This window comes from Arctopsyche grandis, chromosome 1 (assembly GCF_051622035.1).
Source record: "Arctopsyche grandis isolate Sample6627 chromosome 1, ASM5162203v2, whole genome shotgun sequence".
NCBI lineage: Eukaryota > Metazoa > Arthropoda > Insecta > Trichoptera > Hydropsychidae > Arctopsyche > Arctopsyche grandis.
This window is the reverse complement of record NC_135355.1, coordinates 28371120-28397706: the sequence shown is the minus strand read 5'-3', so window position 1 is coordinate 28397706 and position 26587 is coordinate 28371120. Positions and strand designations below refer to the sequence as shown.

Below are 26587 nucleotides of genomic sequence, written 5' to 3'. Positions count from 1 at the left end.
TAAAAATGTACAATTTCAATTTTAATATTATATGACTATATTGCCGTTCGAGCATTTGTTTTAATTTTACTATTTGTTTTTGAATGAAAACTGTTGATGTTTATACATATGTATATTTTCAGCGTTAACATTACGTAAAAATAATAATATTATATAATAAACGTTGATTGTATAAAAGTGCAATAATTTACGGTTTAATGATTTGGATGAGTTTTCAGTAATCTATCGATAATTTAAACCAGCGTGTCCAAATTTTGATATTCAATTCGAATATGTTTTAGGGGGGCAATGAGCAAATCATTAATTTCATTCACTACTCATGAATATGATGTCCTTTATGCCTGTTGTGCGAACACTGACAAACGAATCTTTGACAAAAGTTCTTGAAACGCTTTTTAAGAAGAAACATGGCACCAATGTGAACTATACGCTGAATCAATTACATAATTAAAAGAGTAATGTGAAAAAATATCAAGAATAAATTCATTGCTCTGCACGAAATGTTTACAAAAATCGTTCTCTCATGCTAATTTATGATATTTCTTTTCTCATGTGCAGGTAGCTAAATCTGGGAAAAAAACCACATTGTGAAGTAGGTCTTATTAAACCTGTTATATCATTTTTTGTCAAAAAAGTTCTGAGAATAGATGATGAAAATGTCAAAGAAATGCCACTGAGTGTTAGAAATAGAATAAATGAGATGACCAAGGATGTAAATATGGAACTTGCGAAAAAATTGAGAACAAGAAAACTATAAACATGGTGAGGTTGTATTGAATCTAAGATACATAATGGTTTTATTGAATTTCTGTAATTGTATCTTTAGGTGATCATTTTTTTGCACGACAGTGTAGCATGCATATTTACTAAAAAATAAATTAAATAGTCTTTTTTGATAATCTTTTGAATGCAACATTAGAGAGAACTTATGATGAGACGTTTGATTTTATATTGTATTATAAAAATAAAAGATTTATGAAGTTTACATACAAAGATTGTGCCAAGAAATTACAAATGTGGGTTGGTTATGTAATACGAAATTTCTTTCAAATTCATGCATACCTATATAGTATTTGATTTTATGTTATAAGTATAGAATAGTCGAAAAAAAGTTGAATTTTGGTTTTATATATTGAACATATTATGCAAAATAATGTAACTTGTTAATATAGACTTCTGAATGATTGTTTCATATAAAAAGCTACCATGCATATTCCAAAGTCGGATATAACCAAGTACATACATACATACGTAATTGTTTATTTTTCTAATGTTTGCATCCATATAATAGTATGCATGCATACGTTGCTGCAGTATGCAGATTCAATAACGAGGAAAATAGATATCAAATCTCACTGCACACCGCAACCGGGTAGATCGCTATCTTATCGATTCTATCGCAACTTAACATCGTTTATGTATTTAGTGCGTCTACTTTGCTAATGATCAATATTTGAAAAACCCATAAATATTTCCAACCAAAAGTCGAATTCTTCACATTCACCTTTGACAAACCTGAAAATTTCCAGACATAAATTGCACCCGTTCTGAACTGTAAGTCCGTATACATGTGTACTAAATGTACCCCACAAGTTACATGCACTCGTGTATCTAATATGCACAACCTCTTTTCAGAACGTTGGAAGCTTTCGCCAGGTCTATACATTCTTGATTAGCTGTACGCTTCACGACATAATGCACACATTCAACTTACGTTGATACCATTTATACGGGTATGCATATATTGTACATGGTACATTATACCTGGATCATTTCACCGTGTATAATGCAAAACAGTTATCGAACATTATCGATTGCATTCGCCTATGTGTGTTCCGAATAACCCGTTCAGATGTATAATGCATACTCGTTGAATTGGATCATGTCCCTGCGGTTTGGAGACTAGTTTCTTATTATCTCACGGTTGATATGCAACTACGTAACTCCACGTTCTATGTATTCGCAAATTCATGTAGTATCTCCGGGGCGTGTCGCGCTCCCAGAGCCGCTTCATAATGATGGTAATTCTGGTATTTCAATTAAAAGCATAATTAAATGAAAGATATTTCAATTTGACAGGACATTGGTATGGGATAGCTTGCTATGTTTGTGGTATATATGGTTGACGCGGGAAACCAAGTTGATGTAGTATATACCGATTTCATGAAGGCCTTTGATATGGTAGACCATAATGTTTTGTTTGTGAAGTTAAGAAATTTTGGGTTATCAAATGGCTTGATGCAACTTATACAAAATTACTTTGAAAATCGGAGGCAATTTGTCTATTTTCACCCTAATTCCTCAAATGAGTTTATTTCACATTCTGGGGTACCTCAGGGGTCCAACTTAGGGACATTATTCTTTTTAATTTACATTAATGACATCTCAAAAATAATCAAGTATTCAGACTATCTTTTATTCGCCGATGACCTTAAGATTTTTATGACAGTTAAGTCTCATAGTGACGCAGCCCTTCTCCAATTGGACTTAGATGCGCTGTCAAGTTGGTCTGTCGATAATAAATTATTTTTTAGCATTCAAAAATGCTGTGTTCTCAATGTGGCAAGATCTTCAAATCGCTTGATTTATCCATATCGCCTAAGTGGTGTTGAATTAAAGTTTGTGGATGAATATTGTGATTTGGGGGTCTTGTTCTCGAATAATTTTCAATTTAAACGACACATAGACAATATTTGTTTGCGAGCCACAAAAATGCTGGGATTCTTACTAAGAGTTAGCAAACCTTTCCAGAGTACGTTGGTGCTTAAAATTCTTTATGAATCTTTAGTACGTAGTATTCTAGAATTTTCTTCTATTATATGGAATCCTACCCATATAACTCATTCATTGAAGATTGAGAGAATCCAAAAACGGTTTCTCAGATATCTTTATTTGAAACAGTATGGTTATTATCCTTGGCTATATCCTAGTGCATTCCTATTAGGGGCGTTAGGTTTCAACTCATTGGAGTCTCGTCGGAATATGTTACTGGGAAGGCACTTTTTTAAGCTGTTGAATGGGATAATTCACAATCCTCAGGTTCTAAATGAATTTAGGTTTAATGCACCTAGCAAATTCAGGGACTTGAGATATCGTGATTTGTTTGTTCCTTCTGTGGCTCGCACAAATATGTTGACAACGGCTCCTATATCTAGGGCTATATATCTGCTCAACCGGATTTCTGGTGAAATTGACCTCTTCAATATAAAATATACTAATCTGGTTGAGTGGTTGTTGAGGAATGCCAGTGGTTGATTTTGCCTATTTTAAATATGAATGATTGTTATTACTTTATCTATGTTTTTTTTTATGATTTTAATGATGTTGTGTCAATATTGTTATTTTTATAAGTTATTATTACTGTTATGATGTTATTATTACTGAATTACCGGCCACAGTGACGCGTTGGAGATCTCTGTAATGTCACTTTGGCTAATATGTTAAATAAATAAATATAAGTAACGAAGGAGAGTTCAAGGGTGCAGACATACTGAGTGGTACGCGGCACGTGTTTTTTTAAGGTAGTTTTGTACATGTCAAAAAACCGCTAGCACGCCTGGTCTATTCTATGGTTATCTAGGCTAAAACTCACCCCCTGGAGTTTATTCGGTGATATTTTATCTTTTTTGTATTGACAGGTTTGACAGTGATCGATAACGGTGATTCCCATATTTGAAGAAATGCAGGAGACAGTGGTCGAAGTAATAAGCTCGTTCGAATTAAAAATGAAAGAATACGCCCATCCCAATTGCAGTCTACCTAGGCATGCTGTGCCGTACGATTGTGTTGGCCCCTTGAGGCTTTGTACTCCATGATTCTATACGTTGTTCGATCTTCTTTCTGCTGTTAATTTGACTGAAAACAAACTTGCTTGGGTAACGTTCAGCATACTATCCATCAGTCGCTATCCCTCGTTAAAGTTAACTTGGTATATATTGTTCGACGAACTTTGCTATAAGAACTATGCTTTGAACACTAATGGAATGGTCTCTAGTTATTTGCAATTGCACCAGACCTTAGCCTAAGTCTATTCATTCCCAATCTCAACCCACACATTTTTATAATTTCGTCCACCCATCTTCTTTGCGGCCTTCCTTTCACCCTTCTACATTCTCTCGGGTATTATTCAAGCACTTCTTTCGTCCATTCTTCTAACTACGTTACCCGCCCATTTCCATTCCAATCTCCACTATATCTACTACCCTTGTCGTACTTCTCACCCACGTATTCCATTTCCTATCTCTCGTTATTCTGAACATAGTGTTCCATACTTATTTGAGTGCATTGAAATTTGTGTAGAATCTTGGCGTTCAATGTCCAAGTTTCACATCCATACGTCATCGCTGAAAAACCTCATTGATCGAAGTTTTTGTCTTCAGATGTTCGCCCAAATGCATCTTTATTTCTTCTTATTTGTTACCGGACAAGTCTACTATTTACCCTAAATATAAATATTTTCTGACTGCTTCTACTATTTCTACATAAGGAATAATTGTTCAAAATTTAGTGCTATTGGTTCTGGAAAATATTAGGGGTGCCTAGCTAATTTGTTTGTACGATATCCCGGTCGATCACCTTGTGGGCATTTCTGATATAAAAAGGCCACTATATCGTAGTAAATGTCAAACGAGGCAGCCAGTAGTACATACATACATATATAGCAAATAGTAATTTTGCGAAAGAAAGAGAAGAGAAGAAGTCCATTTTTCACACTGTTCGCTGAGTCGATACTACACAGTAACCTAAATGTGGGTGAATTGATGAGGCAACAGGCTGACCATAAATATGAAAATCAGACAGGACACGAAGAAAGTCATTTATGAGACATTTTCAATGTACACGGTGCCTTCGAATAAATCAAATGAAGCGCAAGGCCAACAAGTCTTGGCGTTGATAAAGTGCTTGCACGTTGTGAGTTTTTAGTGTGTCACACGTAATCGGCTAGTGTGCGCTTATTTCTCTGTTTCATGTTGAACTTGAGTGAAATGCAATTCTGATAATGATGTGTTATTCGATATTCCACTATCCGAAAATACGTTCCGTTGGGACCCTTTGGTCCGTTATGTGTAATATGTATGTAGGTTTTGGCTCGACTCGTCTATTTTCGGTCGTCTCTCTCTCCCGTTGTCCGACCTGGTGATATTTACTGCGAATAATCTGATTATTGGCAACAAACAATGCGCTCTGTGTGTTTTTGAGCCGATTGAAAACGTGACCAGATAATGAACTGGAATTATGTTGTCATCGTGTCGTGTGATGTGCGCAGAACACGACAGAATCGCTCCATTCCGAGTTAGGTCCAGGTTTTGTTCGCAATTTTATCGCGCAATCTCCAGATTTGATGTACCGAGAGTTGGAGATTCTTTGATGGAACGCTTATAGGCGTGTACTTGCATATCACTTGTCACAAGTCAATTGTGATGCTTGATTTTCATATTTATTTTGTCCTTAGAATAGAAATCATTATTTTTTGCCAAGTGTTCTTGGTGGTGTCCCGACAAAACGTCTAATGACACCAACGTCTACGACAAAATGATAACCCGACTAAATGGTTACGGACAAAATGATACGCGACATAATCTCTACAGATATTATGTCGCGTAATAAAACATTCATATGTTCAAAAACGATTTTTTTAAACGAAAATAACATTTTTTTTCTTTTTTTGAATAGGTACACTAAATTAATATTGTTGGTCGTTATAACTATTTTTTACAGTGTCAATTGTAAATGCTTTTCACATTCAACAGAATTACATAATAATTTCTCCGTAGACATTATGTCGCATGAACATTTTGTCCATTGCCATTTAGTCGCGTAATAATTTTGTTGTAGACTTTGTGTCGTTAGACATTTTGTCCGTAGACGCTTATTTGTGGAACCGTTCATGGAGACATGTACATTTGTATTTCAATAGACGCTGCGTTGGATCAGGTTGTTACTTTTTTTGTACCCAATGTACTATGAAGTTTTACGATGTTGGTTCACATTACTGTTATTTAAATGAGGCCCTAATATTTGATTGCTACAAGTTTTCCAATACAAGTATGAATTGCAGCCGGTCTTCGCAATAAATGCAAATACAGCTAATAAATTTATCATGAATATAAAATAGATAAAAGATTTTATATATGCATAATTTAAGTGAGACAATGCTTATTACATACCTCCTTTACGTTTTTTTTATATTTAATGCGTTTTCATATCATCTTTATATATTTGCATATATATATATACATATGCATTATATGTAAATACATACTTAAAATTTTTTCAATGATTTGGCTTACGTGCTATTTAGTCGTGAATATTACGATACTGCGAATGATAATCTACTTTATACATAGCGATGGCCACATTTGATGATAAATTACGTATATGCATGTATGTAATTCAAGCGTTGTTAATTATCGTTTCAACTGGATATCCGTTGCATCATTCGATTAGAGCAGACCGCCAAGGTGTTAATAACATCATTCTCAATAAGGAATGTTCGAATATGACAAAAAAAGGATATGTATAAAAAAACACAGGGAACTTCGTATCGATGCATTTCTATATCAAACACCGATAAGGGCCGAACAAGTTAAAAATTTTTTATCTTTTTACGATAAGCCTAAAGTTACGATAAATGCGTGGATATTTCCCGATTTATATGCCACGAATGTGTCCTTAATGTGGAATAGATGTGTATGTATGTATCTTATCGAGTAATCGACTATTATTTTTTTTTATAATTATTAGACTATTGAATTAAGGGAATATTTTGTTTTCGAAATTCTAAATTAAGTCACCCCCCAAGAAAAGGGGCTGGGTTCACTCTCAACGGGCTTGCTTGTAAGATCCGGCCACACTGGGTGACTTGCGAGTGACTTTGTTGCCCAAGCGTAGTTGCTTGTGGTCGCTATTAGTCACCCAACTCGGGAAACCAGAGGCGACCAAGAATCCGCTCACTAAGAGTTTTCAATATGTGACGGTACAGTCACACGTGTTCATAGTTTGCTGGTAATTAATCACCGAGTGTGGCACCCCTTAATACAACGCTATACATTTTAAGGGATCGCGCCAGTCACTCGAGTAATAAAAAAAAATCACCTTGATCATACTGATCGCCGACAACCGATCTCGCTGATCGGATGACTTTGTAGCCTGGGCAACCGGTGAGTTGTCTAGTGTGGCATGGTCCATACAACTGTATACATTTGATCCGGTCGCGCAACCAAGTCACCCACCGAGTTGTCCGCAAGTTACTCGATGTGACCGGGCTCTCAGTCTACTTTGTTGAAACCATTTTTTTACATACCTCCTTTGCATTTCACATGGTTTTCGTGTTAGTGGTAATTTTTTATATCTCTTATCTCTTATCCGATCGTTTTCATACTTTGCCATATTGCTCATTTTGGTCATCAATATAAGTAAATGGATCCTCCGCCATTACGATGGTGCAAAAATATCGTGTAAGACGCGTTTGAAATCTGCCGGCGAGATAGTCGTTGACGTTTATCCACCGTTTGTTTATTAGTTTTAAACATAGATGGCGGTAGTAAAATAAAATTATTGGTATTTTTATTAAAAATAATAATTTTATATACAAATTATAGAAGAGGTATGTTTTTAAAAAATTTTTTTAATATTGTTATTCCATGTAATTTGAAAAAAAAAATCTGCCAGGTTGCAAGCTTTGTACTTAGCTTGTACTAAACTTTTCGTACCAGTACGTTTTTTGAATAATCTTTTTTAAGGTTTTCTTTAATGAATGCTTTTTTCTTCAAAATTAACAATTATTTTAACTACTAGGGCCCAGTGGTGGCTTGTCATATGCTGTATCCATGAATGTGGAATAACATATGTAGATGGGTCCTGGCGCTCGGAAAATTATCTCCCTTTTGAAGAGTGCACCCAAAAATTAATGTACTCTTTCGGTAGGTAGCTGGCTTCGATAAGTCGATTCACATTTTGGCCTTCCTTCTTTTTTTTTATTACTTTCTTTGTTGTTGTTGTTGGGTAAAATTTGTTTGCAATGCCTCATCTATGTTATTTTATATATATATATATGGCTGTATCTCTATCGCACAGTCAATAGTTGCATGTGTGCGAGGAGTGTTTCGTAGGAGTGCCAGTGCTCCTCGGAAACACTGCTCACACACATGCAACTATAGACTGTGCGATAGAGATACAGCAACTGAGCAGCCGACACTGCTAGCGTCTAAAATTTTGCTTGCGGAATTTACTTGCGGAAGCTAAAATAACAGAGTTAAAGTTTCAAACAGATTTATTGTCACTTGCAATTTGTGAACACCATTCAAATAAATAATAATTTAATTTTCTTCTTCACCCAAATTGAGTAGAGATAATCTTGGATCAATAGTTGTTTTAAAAGTGAAATTTTGTCGTGTTGAGGCAATCACTAATATGAATAATTTGACCCAAAAAAATGAGCGATAAATAAGGTAGGATTTAATTTTAAGCAATATTGGTCTTGTCCGAGTCTGATTTCTACCAGACTTGGACAATATTATCAGTTCAATAACCCCACTGTATGGTACACTAGACAGGTTGTGCATAGTTTTGTCCCCAAACCTCCGTCGTTGGGAATGATCAGCTTCCGTCAATTGCGTTGTTCGAGAGGAATTCCACGCTCGTTCTGGTTCAACTGCCGGTCTTTGTGACCCACTGTCACTCGTCTAGTGTTGATTGATTTCAATTTTCGACGGCCTCGATGTATGCAAGTAGATATCTATACGAGACGTGCATTTTATAAGAGACCTATCGTGTTCGGTGAATTTAGTGCGTGTACACGTGATATACATATATTCTTATCGACGGAACTTTTTTTTTACGTGTTTATCGCTGGTAAGGATTTTTGACCGACAACACGTGAAATACTTGATTGCATTGGCATGGCGTTGCTAAACATTCTGGCTGCGGTTCCTAATTCAATTGTTGTATTATGATCCGTACGCACCAAACCAACGACCATTTTGGGCCAACTTTTAAAACCAGTAGCGTACAAAATGTCGAAATAAAAATTAAATTAAAAAATTGAAATTAAATATCGAAATTAAGCTAAAGAGCGAGATTGAGCTAAAATTAGATCATCGTTGATATTTTGAATTACAACAATGTTTTGAATTACGACGATACGCATTACAACCAGAGAAATATTATAATTTCTCTGATTACGAGCGAAAAAAACCTTGTTGTTATTTCTTATTAAAAGTCGTCACGATATTACTACTGTGTTTCCGCCGTCGATGAAATATTTAACAAAAAAACTGTCGGTGATTTGTCAAAGGGTTTTTTTTTCTTTCGTCGAAATAAAATTAATAATCACACATTATCCGATAAATTTTACCTCTGAAATGATTTAATTAATTGATTTATTTCGACGAGAGAAACAATTGAAGACTAAAAAAATTTCGATTGATATACCGACAACGCACCGGATTGCGACGCTCGCTCGATCACCCATACTAATACATGATATATTCTCAGTAACTGTGCATTACGGGGAAGTAAAAATAATTATTCTTTGATTTTTTTTCGATCTTAGTGCGTATCTTCGACAAACAAAAGTCGAGGATTACCTGTTAGTGATTGTTGATGATCTAATTTTAGGTCAATCTCGAAAATTTATTTAAATTGGGCATGTTCTGTTTTAACTTTCAATATTTTATTTTAATTTTAATATATTGATTATAATTTTATTTTGATATTTGAATTTAATTTTAATATAATAATAATAGTTTTAATTTTGATATTTAATTTCAATTTTTAAATTTAATTTTTATTTCGATATTTTGTACGCTACTGGTTTTATCCTGCTGGTTACAACGTTGGCCCAAAATCGTCGTTGGTTTGGTCCGTACGCAGCATTATACCCAAGTGCTGTAAAAAAGTGTATTTTGGGTAGGTACTAAATATTATTCGGCGCTACTTTGCTCATTACAAGAAATAAGCAAACAACTTAATGATAATAATTCATTATAATAATAATTCATTATCATTCATTATATTACCTATTAGTGAAAAAAAATATATATGAGATAATGGGAGCCTATAATGCAAATTTTATCATATATAGTGTGAAAAAGTTATAGTTATAGGCGTTTGTTTAAGCAATTAAAATCTGGCAAAACGAGTGGGGGGCGGAAAGTCAAACATATATGTAAGGCTACAGGCTATTCGCATATAGTCAGCTGTTATCGTCCCCAAAATTTTTGGATTCTTAAACGTGTTTATTACGATTATATTTCACCATCGAATAGCGGAAGCAATTAAAATCTCTATAGGCGGTCAAACCTCGCAAAATGGCAAAGTTTTAAAGCGATCGGAAGAATTTAGGTAATATTGTCTGACCGATTAGTGAAGTAAACTAATATAAAACTTGTAAAAAAAGCAACGGGCTTGCACCGTTCATGTACTGAGCAATTCGTTTGTACAATTGTATGTGTAAATTTATTCTACATATGAGCCGTCATAATTGAAATTGACATAAGTCCAGTTTTCTTTATTTTGAGAAATATCTCGCAAAACATTAAATATAATTTTTTGCGTATTGCAATATTTAAAAATACTGGCGGCCTGTAATACGACATTCTGCTTTTTCGACATTTTGGACATATCGAATTAAAATAGCCAGCAGCATTGCTCGGTGGTTGGGCTATTGTCTAGCACTAGCCCAACCACCGAGTAGAGTTGACATCGATTGAAAAGAATTTATTCTGAGTATAGTATCTGTAATGCTGCTGGTCAGACATGGATATTTGTGACTCCATGAAGATCGTTTCATATCAGAGTTTGCCAATTTTTCTGGTTTCATTTTTGAAACGGTTCCTCCATTAGATTGGCTAAAAACCATCCTACTCACCACTATTTGAATATGATTTATGTATAAGTTTAAAATTCACAAATGTCTTGTTAATTTCGAGTTTTTCAGTGTCTCGTAATTAAGCGACTTACATATGTAATACAATGCTGCATTGTTTGTAATTGGCCAGGAAGGCGCATTGGAGTTTACCTGTCAGGCCTTCAATAATACCATTAAAAAAATAAGTGGTAACAAGCTTAAGTCATAAAGAAGTAGTGTTTTTGGAACTGATAATATTGGAATTCCGCCACTTTCAAATATAATGGCTCAGATAAATATATGTATTACTTTCATGATCAAGTTAGTCTACTTGGAGTGTAATATTAGTTCACATCGATTTAGAATCGATCACTTTCTGAGTTTCGCAAACTATTTTGCACTTACATATGTATGTACGTACATTATATTACACTGCTTCGAGTCTCAGAACTGATTATCGACGCGAAAATAGACTTCGCAGTGTTACGACAGCGAACCTACTCGTCGGTTTTTACTTTCTGCCGGAAGCATTCCACATCTTCGATGTATATTTAATCTGTGATTCGATTTCCTTCTCGCATTTTCGCTGCCCGCCTTCCGTGAACATCCTCCAACACTCTTTTATATTCGATTTCGTTTCGAACGCTGTGCTGAATCTTGCATATCCGCGTAAATACCCTTCTTTACGATCGGGAGCGTTTTCTTTATCGCGAATATGTGCCGTAAATTTATATTTATGCTCTTATCGAACCGATCGTACGTACTTACATAGTTGTGGCGCTTTTCATGTTTTACCGCAACGAGTGAAACATGTTTTTTTAACGAATTCGCACACACATACTTTATTGTTTCGCTTTTCTCGAAATCGACCGGTTTTTCAGCGCTGCGTCTTCGGTGCTAAAAACATGGTGGTTTTCAACTATTGTCTGTTTTGCACGCGGATTGCACGGATGTGCAAGATTTGGTATACCTGCATTCAGAACCAGTGGATATGCTCAGGACTAAAGAGTGGTATGGGATGTCACGTCTCTGGCTTGTAAACAGTGGGTGTAGTTACACCCCAAACCGAATTCGGATGTAGTTGCAACGATTATTTTTGAGGAAATGTGCTAAAATTATCCGTTGACATCTCAACTGCAACGTAATTTTTCGTGTGGGTAATCCTTTTGAAGATACCGAAATTATTTGCTAATTTTTCGTCACGTCAAGTTTCGCACAATTCGCCATGTTTCGCACAAATCGCAGTTACTCACTCGAAATACGCACAAGAATTTAATAGAATACCTCAAAAGGTTCGAAATACTACCTTTTGAATAAAAAAAAAGAGTATTTTAGAAATTAGGGGACCTTTTACCGAGAAATTACAAGAATTTAAAGTATTTGCAGGTGATGCGATTTTTCTGCACGGTACTGTAGCCTGTCCCTGAGCAACACGAGAGTTTCCGAGATCGCAATGAAAGGCGCAGCGAGTAGTAGTAGACGTAGTTTATTGTTCTTGATCCGTCAGCTATCCAGCTCCGAATTAAGCATGGTACAGATCCGCTGAATATTTATACACAGCGTGTATTCTCATCATTGGTCGATGGGTCGCGAGACCTTATTGTTTTTTGTTGTACTTATATGGTTCATTCATATAGCGAGGCCTTTTTGGCGCGAACGCGAGATTAGCACCAATCACTCCCACCCGATCTCTACGTTACAGTATTACACTTGTACATATGTATATAAATGTATAGATTACAAATTGACCAAGTCTGACCAGCAGCACTCAGAAATATTTCGAGGTCAACCCAGGGCTTGCACCTGGGTATCTGTCGGTGGTTGTCATTAACACAACCACCGTGCTATGCTGCCGTTTTAGGATTTAGGCCTTGAAACAGTTCCTTTCAGATATCAATGTAATTTTGAAAATTTCGTATTGGGCATATGTACTCGTTTTTCGTGTGAATTCATCGTATGTAACATATGTATGTAAATGATTTGTTCCTTATCACAAGTACATATATTAGGTATTTAAGCGGGTATTCTAGTCTAGAAATTTGAAAAAATCGATTTTTTTTCTTTCATATTTTCAAAGCTTATTAAACCTTTAAAAATATGTCCTTAAGAGGATTTTTCAAAATTAAAATTATTTTCGGAGCTATAGCTAAGCTTTAGTGACGTAGCATCTGACCTGCGCGTAACTTTACCCGAAACATAAAACGCGTTTTTCTCGAAACTACTTTTTTCGAGACGGTTGACATGATATCTCAAGTTCTACTGAACCAATTTACTTGAAATTTGGTGTGAGCCTTCTCTATACATTCCTCTATTGCACAAACTAGAACTATGACAAAACTACAATTTTTACTATTTTTAAAAAATTCGGAAAAGTCAAAAAAACTGATAAAAAAAAGACTTTATTTCAGACAGCCTCTATTTTGTGAAAAAAAATTTGTTTGACTTGTCCGTAGTTCGTGCCATAGCAGCATTTGTTTGGATTAAGAATTAATTTGATTTTCTGATTTTGGATTACTAGGAGCCAGGAGGGTTGGAGTCGTGTCAACCAGGGCGCACCATTTTTTTGAGACTCCTCACTTCCAGTCTGTAACTTTTTGAATTTTGAATTTTTCCTTTGATTTTTTTTCTATGTATTCTTCAAACATTAGTAAATATTTGGTAAAATAATGGCTACTAAAAATATTTTTTGTTTTTTTTTATTGCACCTGAAAAAATACCTAAAATTCATGCCTCTAGGCTAGAATACCCCCTTAAGGTTTACATATGTACATATACATATTTGGCCGAATATTTAATTTTTCAATTTATATGCTAATTCAGTCAATGAATGTGGAATTGGAATATATATTTTGATTAAAGTAATTTAGTTTATTTTTAAATTTGGTATGTCGTCAGTGTCTCCGATCCTTTCCGACTTTCTTCATTCGTTCATTTTTGGTGATGACTGCATTTGCGAGATAAGGAGCTTTCGTTTAAAATAAAACGGCTTTCGGTATCTTCTCTATATAAGCATGTCAAAGCCCTTCCTGGCCGTCGGAGAGTGGAATTATATATGTATACTTTTTTCGAGATAATCCCCATTTTGTATGCCTATGCAAATTTTTAGAGGGGGAAAACTGCCCGACAGGAGAGCTCACTGTGCATCGCAATTGACGAACAGTCGTATTGTGAATGTCGCGTCACATAGTTGTGTTGCATTCGTGTGTCAAATATAAAATAATAATAATTGAGATTATCGTTATCATCATCATCAAATTGTGAGAAATGATGTATGACTCCATAGAAAACTTATTGTGTGCCTAAATGGAAATTGGCGATTTGATTGACGATATGTCTTCATTGCATACATAGGTAAGATGGTTGACCTTTTTTGTTGGTGTGTCTGTGTGTGTGGTTTTTTTCTCTCTTTGTGATGTTAATTTGAGTTTTGCTCAACAAGTTTTAGCATGGTTGTACATATATACATACGTGAGAAGATAACGGAGATTGGGATGTTTGCGCTTTGTGACGTTCGGTCTGTAGGATCTGTCAAACTGGTTGTCAGGTGTCTTCAAACTCTCATCCTAGTTTTGATTGGATCCCTGTAATGTGATGCATTCAATTTTTTTCAATTTACATGCATACACTAAGAAGTACTATATATTTAGGGACTAGTTTTGGAGTTCATTTTATCATTCGATGTTGCTTTTATACATACAAAATACACATGCATATAGGTTTTGTGAAAGTGAGAAAATTAGATATCGAGATTATTAGCAATGCAAGGCATTCCTTATGCTATATTTTATTTGATATTTTTACTTTATCTGTTATTATTAAATGCTATTTTTTATGTTTATGTATGAATGTATTTGTTTAATTGTTATTTTTTTTTTTTTTTGTGTTATATTTTTTGACCATTGTGGCGCTTTAGGAATCCCTGTTATGCCACAATGGTCTGTTTAGAATAAATAAATTAGCAATTTACTTTTTATTTTTGGAAATGTAATGTATGTTTGTATGTACATCGGTTGTTATAAGTTATAACCAGAGATCGGCGGATGAGGAGGCTGAAACGGGTTCCTATTGTCAATTTCTATTGATAACCTTTTTTTTACTAACCTCTTCTTATTTTGCTCTCTAGAGAGCAAAAACAAAATGTTTAACAATAGAAATTGACAAAAGGAACCCATTTATTTCGAGCCGGCACTGTGATGCGCCGGAGACTGGTTATGACAAAAGCCCGGACCCAGAAGGAGCTGCGTATTGTTCAATGTTCAATTGTTGTAAATGCATTGTTCAAGGTTCGCCGAACGTTTTTTTTTGGACTCTAGCTTTGTAAATAGAGCTAAACCGCCCCAATTCCTGGAAAAAGCACTGTGTCTATCCGCAGTCTAGTTATAACTAAGCTTCGGTGCGACCCTGCGCACCATTGTTCATTTTTATGGTGAACCTTTTTTTTTGCTCTCCCCAAAACTCCCATTTTTTGTTTTAAAATCACGCTCCATTGCTAAAAAAAAATAAAAGACTAATTATAACTAGTCTTCGGCAGTCCATGAATTATTTTGGCGCAAAAAAGGGCCACCATTATTAATTTCTTAGAAAAACCATGCTTTTATGCTCTCTTGCTTCGAACACTAATTGAACGGTCTATTGTTATTTCCAAAAGCAGCTACGACTAGCCGCTCTTAAGTTACAACCAGATTTAGGCGGCCATGATGCTTTAACCCACAAAAATTTAAATTGTCCTACAAAGCAAGAAAGCAAAAAAAAGGTTGACAATAGTGAACCATTTTTTGTGGAATAAAGCATCCTGGCCGCCTAAGTCTCTTTTACAACTAAAGCCCGGACCCAGAAGGTGCCGCGTATTGTTCAAATGTTGTAAATGCATTGTTAAAGGTTTGCCGAACCTTTTTTACAAAGGATTTACAACAATGGAACAATGAGCGGCACCTTGGCCATCCTACCTGTATTTTATTTTATTTTATTTTATTTTATTTTAAAAAATCAATACCACAGAGACTTGACAGGTTGCCCCAAAGCGTCAATGTGATTTTAATACAAATAATAAAAATCATAAAAATTACAAAAAAAACATCATAAAAAAAATAATAAAAATCATAAATAAATAAAAAAAAAAACATAAGAAAATAATAAAAATCATAAATAAAAAAAAACATCATAAAAAAATAATAAAAATCAAGTAAAAAATATGTACACAAAATAAAAACAAAGAAATAAGATTGAAAAATTTATATCGTGCTATTTAGGATGTGTTCCACCAACTCAACATAACTGGCATCGAATAGGTCCAAGTAATGTGCCAGTAAGTTAAGGAGTCGAACAGCTCTCGAGAGGGGGGAGTTCATGAGCACGTTTGATTTAGCCCTAATTGGTAAAAATATATCATGTATTTATAACTTATATAACTAAGGAGCATCTGGTACTTTGAAATTTGAAGTAATATTCAATTGGTGATGAATAGGAGGTAGGATGTTTTTTTTGCCAATTTGATTAGGAACCGTTTCAATAATTAAATTAGATAAACTGGTAAATGATTGACTTGGAGTTACAAATGTCCATATCTGACCAGCAGCACTACATGCAACACTCGGAATAAGTTCTTTTCAATCGAGGTTAACCCATGGGATCGAACCTGGCAACCTGTCGGAGATTAGCATTAACGCAATCACCAAGGTTAAATACGTCCTATGCATTTTGCTATTAATTAAATGATATACATAAGTAGGGCAGTCTAAATCTCAGCTCTAACACCCTGACATTATAGCACCAATGAAAATTGGATAGCATTTCACTTTTTGACCCATCGCAAATTTGTTTTTTTTTTTTAAATTTCAAACAACGTTCTAGTTATATGCGCAATACAAAGAACGTTCGTAATAAACCAACTCGTTTACAATTCATACGTATTGATTTTGATTTATTACCGTTGATTGTTTCGCTTCTATGTATGTATGCATGTTTGTTTTTTTTCATTTCGAAACAGACGTAAGCTTGCTCAGAAATTCTATTCACTACGAATATATTGCCTCGGGTCATATTTTTCAGTTTCATTTCGAACACTATACATATGTATAGTGTACACTGTCGGCCAGTCGCCTTTTTTTACTGTATATATTAAAGTGGTAGCTGAAATTTTTTTCGGTTGATGACGATGTGGCCGTGACGTTTTGCGGTTGCTCTGCGAGGAGGAGTCGATTTCGCGCAATATTATTTTTCGCGCCAAATTGTTCCGACACGTATTGAGTTTGTCCCCGTCGTTCGCTTGATCTTCAATTAACCTTTATAATGTGGTGCTGGCGACCTGCGCATTTAGAACGCGAACTATCGTTACGATTTTACATCGATTCACAATTCGTCGGAGAACTATGGTATTTGACGCAAGTGCATGATTAATTGCAGCTGTGTGATGTTTAAAGTCGATGAATGAATGTTGGATGCTTCTTATCTCGATTTATCGTACGTGTGTGCGATAAATCGAGATAAGAATGTAATTTACAGCGTGGAATTGTTCGTAACCGTGGTCTGGTTATCTATAAAACTCGACTAAAGGTCACACCTGTCGTTTTTATATTGCAGGGTTTGCATTGGAATTTGACTACATACATAGGTTGCTCTTATTACAATTTTAACGCCTTTGATTTTTTATTATTAAGTAAAACTTCTTTATGCACGGTAGAGTGAATTGGATTAATGTGGTTGAACGTGTTACGAAACGTTGGACTACCAATGGTAAAGTCAAACTACAGTATATTCTCGATTATCCGGGTGCGGATTATCTGGTTTGCGGATTATCCGTGCTTGAAAAATATTAATTATTTTTCTTAAATTAATCAATTTGTTTTCTTATAATTGTTGATTATGAGACGCACCGATTGATTGCGACCGTAAATATGCGTGTTATTTGAAACAAATGATGTAACACAAAAATGTTTTTCGTTCCCTTTTTAAATGTCTTATACTATTGCGATAATTCTTTCATTCGCTTTTGATCAGCGAAGAAGTAACAAATGCTTGTATTCAGAGCAGATTTTTTCGTAACATACGTATGTATTTTTAATTATTTTCAATTGCTGAATTTAATTATTTTCAATTACAAAAGAGAAAATTGCAACCCGACCAAATCTATAATGCAGATGAAACAGGCCTGTACTGGAAGTGCTTGTCGACAAAAACTCTGGAAAAGTTCGCTCCTGGACATAAATCGTCCAAAGAAAGGATAACTGTCAAGTGTTGCGGAAACGCACCAGGAACTCATGAAATGAAACTTTTGATGATTGAGAAAGCAAAGACACCTCGATCTTTTAATGGAATTGAAATGAAAATTCTTCCCGTCGAATATTATAGTCAGAAAGGAGCATGGATAGACAGAGATTTTTAAAGATTGGTTCAAAAAGAAATGGGTTCCAGAGGTGCAATAAAGCAGTATTGTTATTAGATAATGCTTATTCTCATCTGAACGAAAGCATATTGAAAACAAACGATGGACTTATGGTTACAAAATGTTTGCTCCCTAATGTGACATCATCGATGAAACGTATTTATCGCCAAAGTCTTCTGAAAACTCCTGATGAGGAAGTTGACAACCTGATCAATTTCTGGAAAAAAAATGGTGATATTAGATGCTATACACGGAATAACACAATCTTGGTCAAAAGTAAAGCCAGAAACACTTGTTCGATCATGGAGAAAGATTCTTCCTGATATGGAAACAGATTTAGTGGATTTTGAAGAGAATGAAGCAAATGATGTACCTGATATATGTGGATTATTGTAAAATTTAAAATGTTTTCAAAACGTCGATAAGGAAAACATCGAGGAGTGGCTCAATCATGATTTAAGTGATCCAGGTTTTAAACGCATGGATGATGCAGATATCGTTTCTTTTGTTTCTCAAGAGCTCAACTATGAGCGTTTTTCTTAATAAATAATGAGTATTAAAATTATGAAACAAAAATTTGTGTTGTAAATATGATATTATATTCGAAACCAAGTCAAAATTTGATGATTCGGATTATCCTTGTTTTTTAATTATTCGTGACTTCCTCCCCAGCATTAGCCCGGATAATCGAGAGTGTACTGTAATTGAAAATTACCCCACTAACCTAACCCGTTTCTTTCATGTTGTGTATGTAGATTTTGCGATTGTAGGCTTTACTTCTGAAGTGTTAAATGGGATATAAACAATTTAACGAGTATAATAGTATTGTTGAAGAAGTACATAAACGTGTGTTCATGATTGTGATATTTTTTATGAGGTAAATTGACGTCTTCATATATATAGGTACATATAAGAATCATAAAAGGATTGTCTTTTAAAGTTGAACATGTTATGACCCTTTTTGGAAATACGTCGGTGCGTGTTATTTAATCCTCGTGTCAACATGTGAATTTTATTAACATCAATTGAAGATTGTCGTTTTATTATAATACACATTTTATATGTATACACGAACACGAACACTCGCCTTTACATATCGCTCCAAAGCGACGAGTGCACTTATACATAAAGATACAACACAATCAATCAATATACATAAGCATTTTATACAATGCGAATTTATGCAAACATTAACAGTGACATATATGGAGAAATTTTTACAGAATTTTATAATCAAATTGATGAAAATCAGAAAAAAATTGGCAAACTCTGATAAGAAACGGTCGACCTGGAGTCAAAAACCAAGGTCCGGCAAACAGCGGGACTCAAACCCGTGACCACTCTGCTCGAAAACATAAAATGCTAACCACTAGTTCACGCCGCTGGCTAACTTTGACTGATTTGTAATCGGAATCGATGTCTGATCCCGTTTCAATTGATTCCAGCAATAATTATGTGATTGTTCGGAATTTGTCATTTGGAAACTGTCAACAACGCAGTATGAATTGACTTTATGAGGACGAGCGTAATGTGCCAATTTTAGTCCAATTTCGAGGGACGCCCACCGGTTCTCATACGCATAGTGCAGAGTCGCGTTGCGTCCCGCAGTTTGAGAGTGAAACTTCCGCGTTACGAAACGGCACTGCGTTCGCATATACATAGTATTGCGAGTAAGTAATTTACTCAAATTTAACCGAAATGTCACCGCATTTGTGACGAAGAGTCACGGCTATTTTCGTTGTGTTCGTTGAAAGTTTTCGCATTATTGTCGGCATTTCAGGACATTTGTGCAGATTCGCGTCCCTTTCCCTTTTACTCACGATGCAGATTATAGGGTGACCGAGCGTTCTACATCTTGTTTTCTGATTATCTGAACATTCTAAAATTAAGACGTTAAATTTTCAATATAATATACTCAATTACTTAATATATTTTTTAAAAATAATATTTTATGTGTTATGTGTACATATGTATTTTTACAAATACTTGATTCAGAAAATATTATCACGTGGAGATTAAGAGGATTGGTACTCTTCAACTACTAGCTTACCATGACTAATTGCCTGATCGCGCGTTCGCATCAAAAAGGCCTCGGCGTATGAATAAGCTGTATACAAAAGCCAATAAAGTCACACAACCAATGATATCTTTGTGTTGAGAGTAGACGGTGTGTATAAATATTTGGCGGATCTGTTTCGCGCTTCCATGCATTTATTTGGAGCTGACTGGTCGACGGATCAATGTTAAATTACTTCTACCACTACTCACAACGTCTTTCACTTCGATTTCGGATGTCACGTCTTTTCACGTCAACGCTGCAATATTATGAATAGGACTTTGTGACTGTGTTTTAAAAATAACATTTCATTGGCTCTATCAGTAGGGTAGCGAGTACGGATTGTGTATAGGGACTTAGGTACTGCAGTACTTTAACTAAGCCGGTTTTCGTTTAAAGAAACTACATATTAGACGGGTTCATGTAGTACTCGCCATTGAATTTTCTATGAACCACCACTGGTATATGTATTCAGTTGAGGCGATATATACATGGACATTCATATGTATGTAGTAGGACTTGGGAGGGACGGATATGAGGAAAGTGCAGAAGCATTCAGCTTTGAAAACAATGTTTCGAATTCCCAGCGCTTCAACCGTAAATTTTGGTCTTACGATAAATTGAAGTTTATCACTGTAATTTATCGTAAGAATAAAACTACATACTAGACGATACTAGAATAAAAGTGTGAAGGTTCTTTGTGTTTAGCATGAAAAGTTAGGTATTTTAATGTTGCACTTAAAAAGTATTGCATATGGTGTAAGATTTATAACAGTACAAAAATCTTACAGGAAATTCAAATTGTGATTATGTGTATTTATATTGTGAACTATGACAGCAGTAATAACATATTGTATCTTCCTGGTAATCTATCCGTAAACAGCTAACCGCTAATCTATCTGAAGCCACGAATGCAAGCAGATGCAGATGTTGTTGAAAAGCGACTCAATTTGAATTGAAAGATGCCCACTTTCAAATCGGAATTAACTAAATAACGTGCACTTGATCCTCGCTAAAGCATTATTCGTTGTTTAGCACCTCGACTAGAGTAATTGCATGCTGCACCGGCTTGCATCTAAATTTGTCGTGTCGGTCGATGCCACGTGCGTTTCATAACTGCGAAAATTTCGAGGAATTTTCCACAGCGAGGAATCTTGGGAATATGCATGTGGAATGTTCCGACTTATGCAACTTGCGAGGGTTATTTTTCTTTGAAAGCGCACTCTTTGTTTTTGTGAAATCGCAGTCGGTTGCAATTTATGTATGTGTTTGTACAGTTCTGTTCTGTTGACACGCGTCATAGCAGCTGCAGCGTTGTTGCACTTGTATTAATGTCATTTATCATTATTCAAATATTTATTTTATGCATGGTGATTTTAGTCATGAAAAGAATAAATAAATTGAGTGCACGGTGTGAAATTTTGCATGGATTTTTTTCAATTTGATAAATGAGAATGGGTTAGATGAATTACAGATAATTTGATAAGTTAAGTTTTTGTAGAGATTTGAGATTTGTTTGTTCTTCAGACAAAAATCAGCTGACGCATCTGTTCTGAGGACCGCAATTGCATATCTAATATATAATTTAGAAAGAGACTTTTAAACTTTGCATGTTTTGGTTCGTAGAATCCGTGACGTCATCAAACAAATCAAAGTTTCTTTGCCATCGATATCGTTTTCGATTCCTTTTTCAGTGCCGGGTTCAGATTTCTTTTACAGTTCCGAATCCAAATTTTTTTACAGTTCCGGATCCAGATTCCTGTTTCAGTTCCGGAATTATAAATCAAGTTAATTTTTACTATTAGGTTAGTCATGTCTAGGCGGTTTTTATTATAAATGCCGTGCGAAGCCCGGTAAAACCATTAGTAATCTATAAATTTACATATGTACAAGCTAAACACCATAGGTGTCGCTCTGGGACAACCCGTAATGGCATCATAGTTTGCTTTGAATTTAAGTATTAGATTCGTTTCGTCAATTATAAATGATAAATAAATAAGTAATGATTTGGCTGTGCCAATATTTTCTTGATTGACATGTCACATTAAATCTGTAAATATTATATGGATTTTGTATGGTTTGAATGATTGATTAATGTCTTTTTGATTCATGCAATCGTCAAAGAATGCAATTAAACGAAGTGTTCCAAATATTCGTTCAGCATTGATTATGTGCATTCTTCGCTCATGTGCAGCGCAGTGCACGAGAAGTGCATCATCATTGGGCTTACTATTAAACGTTTTCGGCTTTCACCTCGTCTTGAATATGAAAATATTTTGATTCTTATGTATATTTAGAAGTATTTCAAGTGCTGTTTAATCTATTTTCTCATTACGTGAACGGAGCGATGATCCGTGAAGGTAGTAAAAGTATATGTATTTAATCATTTTTACTTTATTTAGATTTACATAAATTTGCCGTTGCTGAAAAATGTGCACTAGTGCTATTTAAGTAATTACTTCAGTCTAGTAGTTTAGTATATGTATGTACATATATTGTGCAGTGCCCCCCATTTCTTATTGATAAACGCGCATTATTCACCATGACAATTATTGGAAAAGTAAATAATTACAACAATATGATAACACTAATTGCTTTTTATGCGTATGGAAATATGCACTTGAATGCACTTGCTTGCGCTTATCTTCGGATTCTTTCCATACAACGAAAGTCACTGCATTTCTTTGAAGTTAAAACTTTACTTCGCGTCTTGTATGTGCGACTATGAACTGACGTAACATATTATAAGCTCATAAGATACTCATAACGAAGTTACTGCCAATTTAGACCGTGCATATTGCTTCCGGGTATACAAATCTCGTTCCTATAATAAGTTTTGCTACTGAAAGGCAACTAGGGAGCTCGGAAACAATATTAACCATTGATGTTAGATAAGCAATTTGGTTAATTTCACAATAAATAAGTATAAGGCTCTAAAATGGTTTCAAAAGGTTTTCTAAAATACATATATTTGAACTTCCATTTACACATGTAGTTCCAATTTTCAAGTATTTTAGTGTCATTCTGAAATGTAATAAAAATATGAAGTAACGTAGGTCAAAAGATTACTCATATGGATTGGATTAACTTTATTGTGTTACAAACGCACTGTCACCCTTTGGATATTTTGTAATTGAGGGCTTTAGATATACCTACATATGTATCAATACCAAAGCTGTTATCGACAGTTGTAATGTCAATATTAGCACATTTTGTCAAGTGTTAAGGTGTATTCATACTGACATAGCACAGACCGGCAACTGCACGTAAACAGCTGTACGAAAAGTATTTTTTGGTACATTCTATATGGACACATTCATATGTTCCAAAATGGTGTAGACGTAACAGCGATAGCCGACAAAATCTATTCGTATGTCACGGTAATGTGTCAAGCGAAACCGGTTTTCTTTGGCCACTGTGGAAATATTTAGGCACGACGTGACGTCATAGTAGCGAGTGCATGTGTGTAACGAAAGGGCGCATGCGCTTACGAATATTTTCTGAAACGTCATATTGTGGCAACATTGCGCCGTATTTTCGCGCTATGTAATGTATCTGTCTGAATGTGCGATGCTGTATGGTATTAATAGAAGTAGCCTTTTCCGTGCACTGCTGTGCCATGCTGTTGCCTTGCTGTGCTGGATAGTATGGATAGACCTTTATGTGTGTAACGCGATATGGTTGTATCTCGTTGGGTGGTAGTTATGTGATTCATAGACAATTTCTGCATTTGAAGTATTATATTATAGCTGCTCTCAGCTGTCGTTATTTTTGAAGTTGTTCCTCCTATGTTGATGTTTAATAACCAATTTCCTCACATGCGTTCCATCAAACCGTACGCTGCTTTAGTTCGAACTTCGTATTTCCAGTTCAATATTTTTGATACAAATCCAACATTGCTCAACTGAGCTTGTGGCGAAATATTGCTGTTCGGTAATTTTTGCTTTATGCATATATTTTTGCTTTTGTCTCAGAAGTGCTGTTCGACATTTCAGTATCGAGTCGAACCTCATTATTATGTCAATCGACCTTTACATTCCATCACATATTTACGTTCCCTCTACTCTGTAAATGATTAGCGAGCGCTGTCAGCATCCATTCGAGTATTTTCTCTCTCTTAAATCTTCGACGTTTCTCGACCTAAGTATGCACTATGTACGAGTGCTCTAAAATTTCTAGTCTGTCTGCCTTTTATCTGTCAACTGAAGAATTCGCCATTCACTTCTGGAGTGGCAGTGATGATGATATCGTGGCACGCATTATTTATTTGTTTTTCTTTTGTCGTCGTCGATCGCATCAGTGACTGCACTGCACTGTATAATTTTAATGAATATTTTGCAATCGTCATTGTGCAATCGTCGGACAATGTTCGACAAAAAAATTTCAATTGATGAAGCACATGTCGATTAGTGTGATGTACATATACATATATGTATATAGCATGAATTACATTATTACATGTTCAATATGTTTCCTCGCTTCGTATATTTTTTGATAATTGCCCGCATATCACTAGTATCTAAAAACAAATAAAATCATAATTATCATTCAAATATTGTATTTTCTAAATAAGTTGGTTACGTAGGTACATAAGCTAATAGCTAATAGTTTATTTATTTATATCAATTTTATTTTCTAATGATGCCATTTTTCGGGATGACCTTGAGCGATTATTGTATTAAACTTGTACATAAATAAATTTTTAAATCATGTTCAAGTAGTGGTGACATAGTGGATAGGATGATTTTTTGCTAATTTGATAAGGGACCGTTTCAACAATGAAATCAGATAAATTAACAAACTCTGGTAAGAAACGATCGAATTGCAGTCACAAATATCCAAGTTTGACCTGCAGCCCTTCAGATAATACTCGGAATAAATTATTCTCAATCGGGGTCAACCCACGGGATTTCTCTATGGTTAGCATTAACCCAATCACCAAGCTATGTATGCTGCTAGCTAATACATATGGAAAAAAACGACCGTGTATTTTACACTACACACTACAAAAGTGCTTTCACTCAATTCTCATAACTCTCAAAGAGGGTGAAGCTCAACGGCACATAAATGTGGAGTGCAACGTTTCGTAACATATTCAACCGCATTATTCCAATTCACTCTACCGTGCATGATGATTTTTTCACTTATTAGTTATACTTATAACAAATGGTTCTAGGATACATAACCCCTGGACACACATCCCCCGAACACATACCCCCCTTCAAAAACCCCTTGGACATAAACCCCCCAAAGTGCAAATAAATGGTGCCTTGGTAAAAAATTATTTAAAAATGGTAATAAATAATGTATAATTGAAAATTAATGACTAAGAATATATTGAGTGTGGTAGAGCATATTTAATTTCAATTTATTTACAATATTTAATTTCAATTTCAGTCACCAGTTAGCGTATGCCTTCTGTGGTGTTGAAAGTAAATTTAAAAAAAAATATATTCAAAAAATCTGTGGTAGAGCGTATTTATTTTGAAATTAAATGTTCTACCACACTTAATTTATTCTTATTAATTAATTACTATTTTTAAATATTTTTTATCCATGGCGATGGTTATTTTTCAGGGGGTACATGTCCTGATACCATTGATTAAAAATGATTTGTGACAATACCAAAACCCACAAAAATGACTCTTCTGGGTTATTAATTTAATTTATTTTGTTATTAGTTTATTTATAACTACTTAATTATTTTTGCAATTAGTTTATTTATAACTATATTTTATTTATGACATCGGATGGTGATTACGGCAATTTGATTTTGAAGTGTTATGGGTATTGTCAACTCCGTAGAAACCCTTTTCTTTATTGCTCTCTTGCACTCAACACTGAACGTGTATTATTATTTGCCATTGCACTGATGACTAGTCACCGGACCCAGAAGGTGCCACGTATTGTTCAAAAGTTGTAAATGCATTGTTAAAGGTTTGCCGATCCTTTTTTACAAAGGATTTACAACAATGGAACAATGGATAGCACTGTGACTATCCTACCTCTACTGATGACTAAAGCCCGGACCCAGAAGGTGCCGCGTATTGTTCAAATATTGTAAATGCATTGTTAAAGGTTTGCCGAACCTTTTTTACAAAGGATTTACAACAATGGAACAATGAGCGATCCCTTGGCTATCCTACCTCTACTGATGACCATCCGATGCCTACTTATAATTAATAATAAAATAAAATGTTTTTCCAGGAAGAAAAATCCATTCATTAAATTAAATTTATAACCCAAAAGAGTCATTCTTGTTTTCGTTGGTTTGCGTCACACTTTATTTTTCATTATTTGA

General features: G+C 34.9%; 1 protein-coding gene across 5 annotated transcripts in view; it reads left to right on the top strand.

Annotated features, from left to right (window-relative positions):
* The window catches only part of RhoGAP19D (Rho GTPase activating protein at 19D), a 194004-nt gene that overhangs the window by 904 nt on the left and 166513 nt on the right, over window positions 1–26587 (top strand). Inside the window, exon 1 of one of the 5 annotated variants that reach the window (XM_077427729.1) lies at window positions 14008–14200. The exons of the other annotated variants lie outside the window; for them this stretch is intronic. The gene's annotated coding sequence lies outside the window, so the exon portion shown is untranslated. Of the gene's footprint in view, window positions 1–14007; window positions 14201–26587 lie in introns of those variants that run through there. 5 annotated transcript variants of the gene reach the window in all.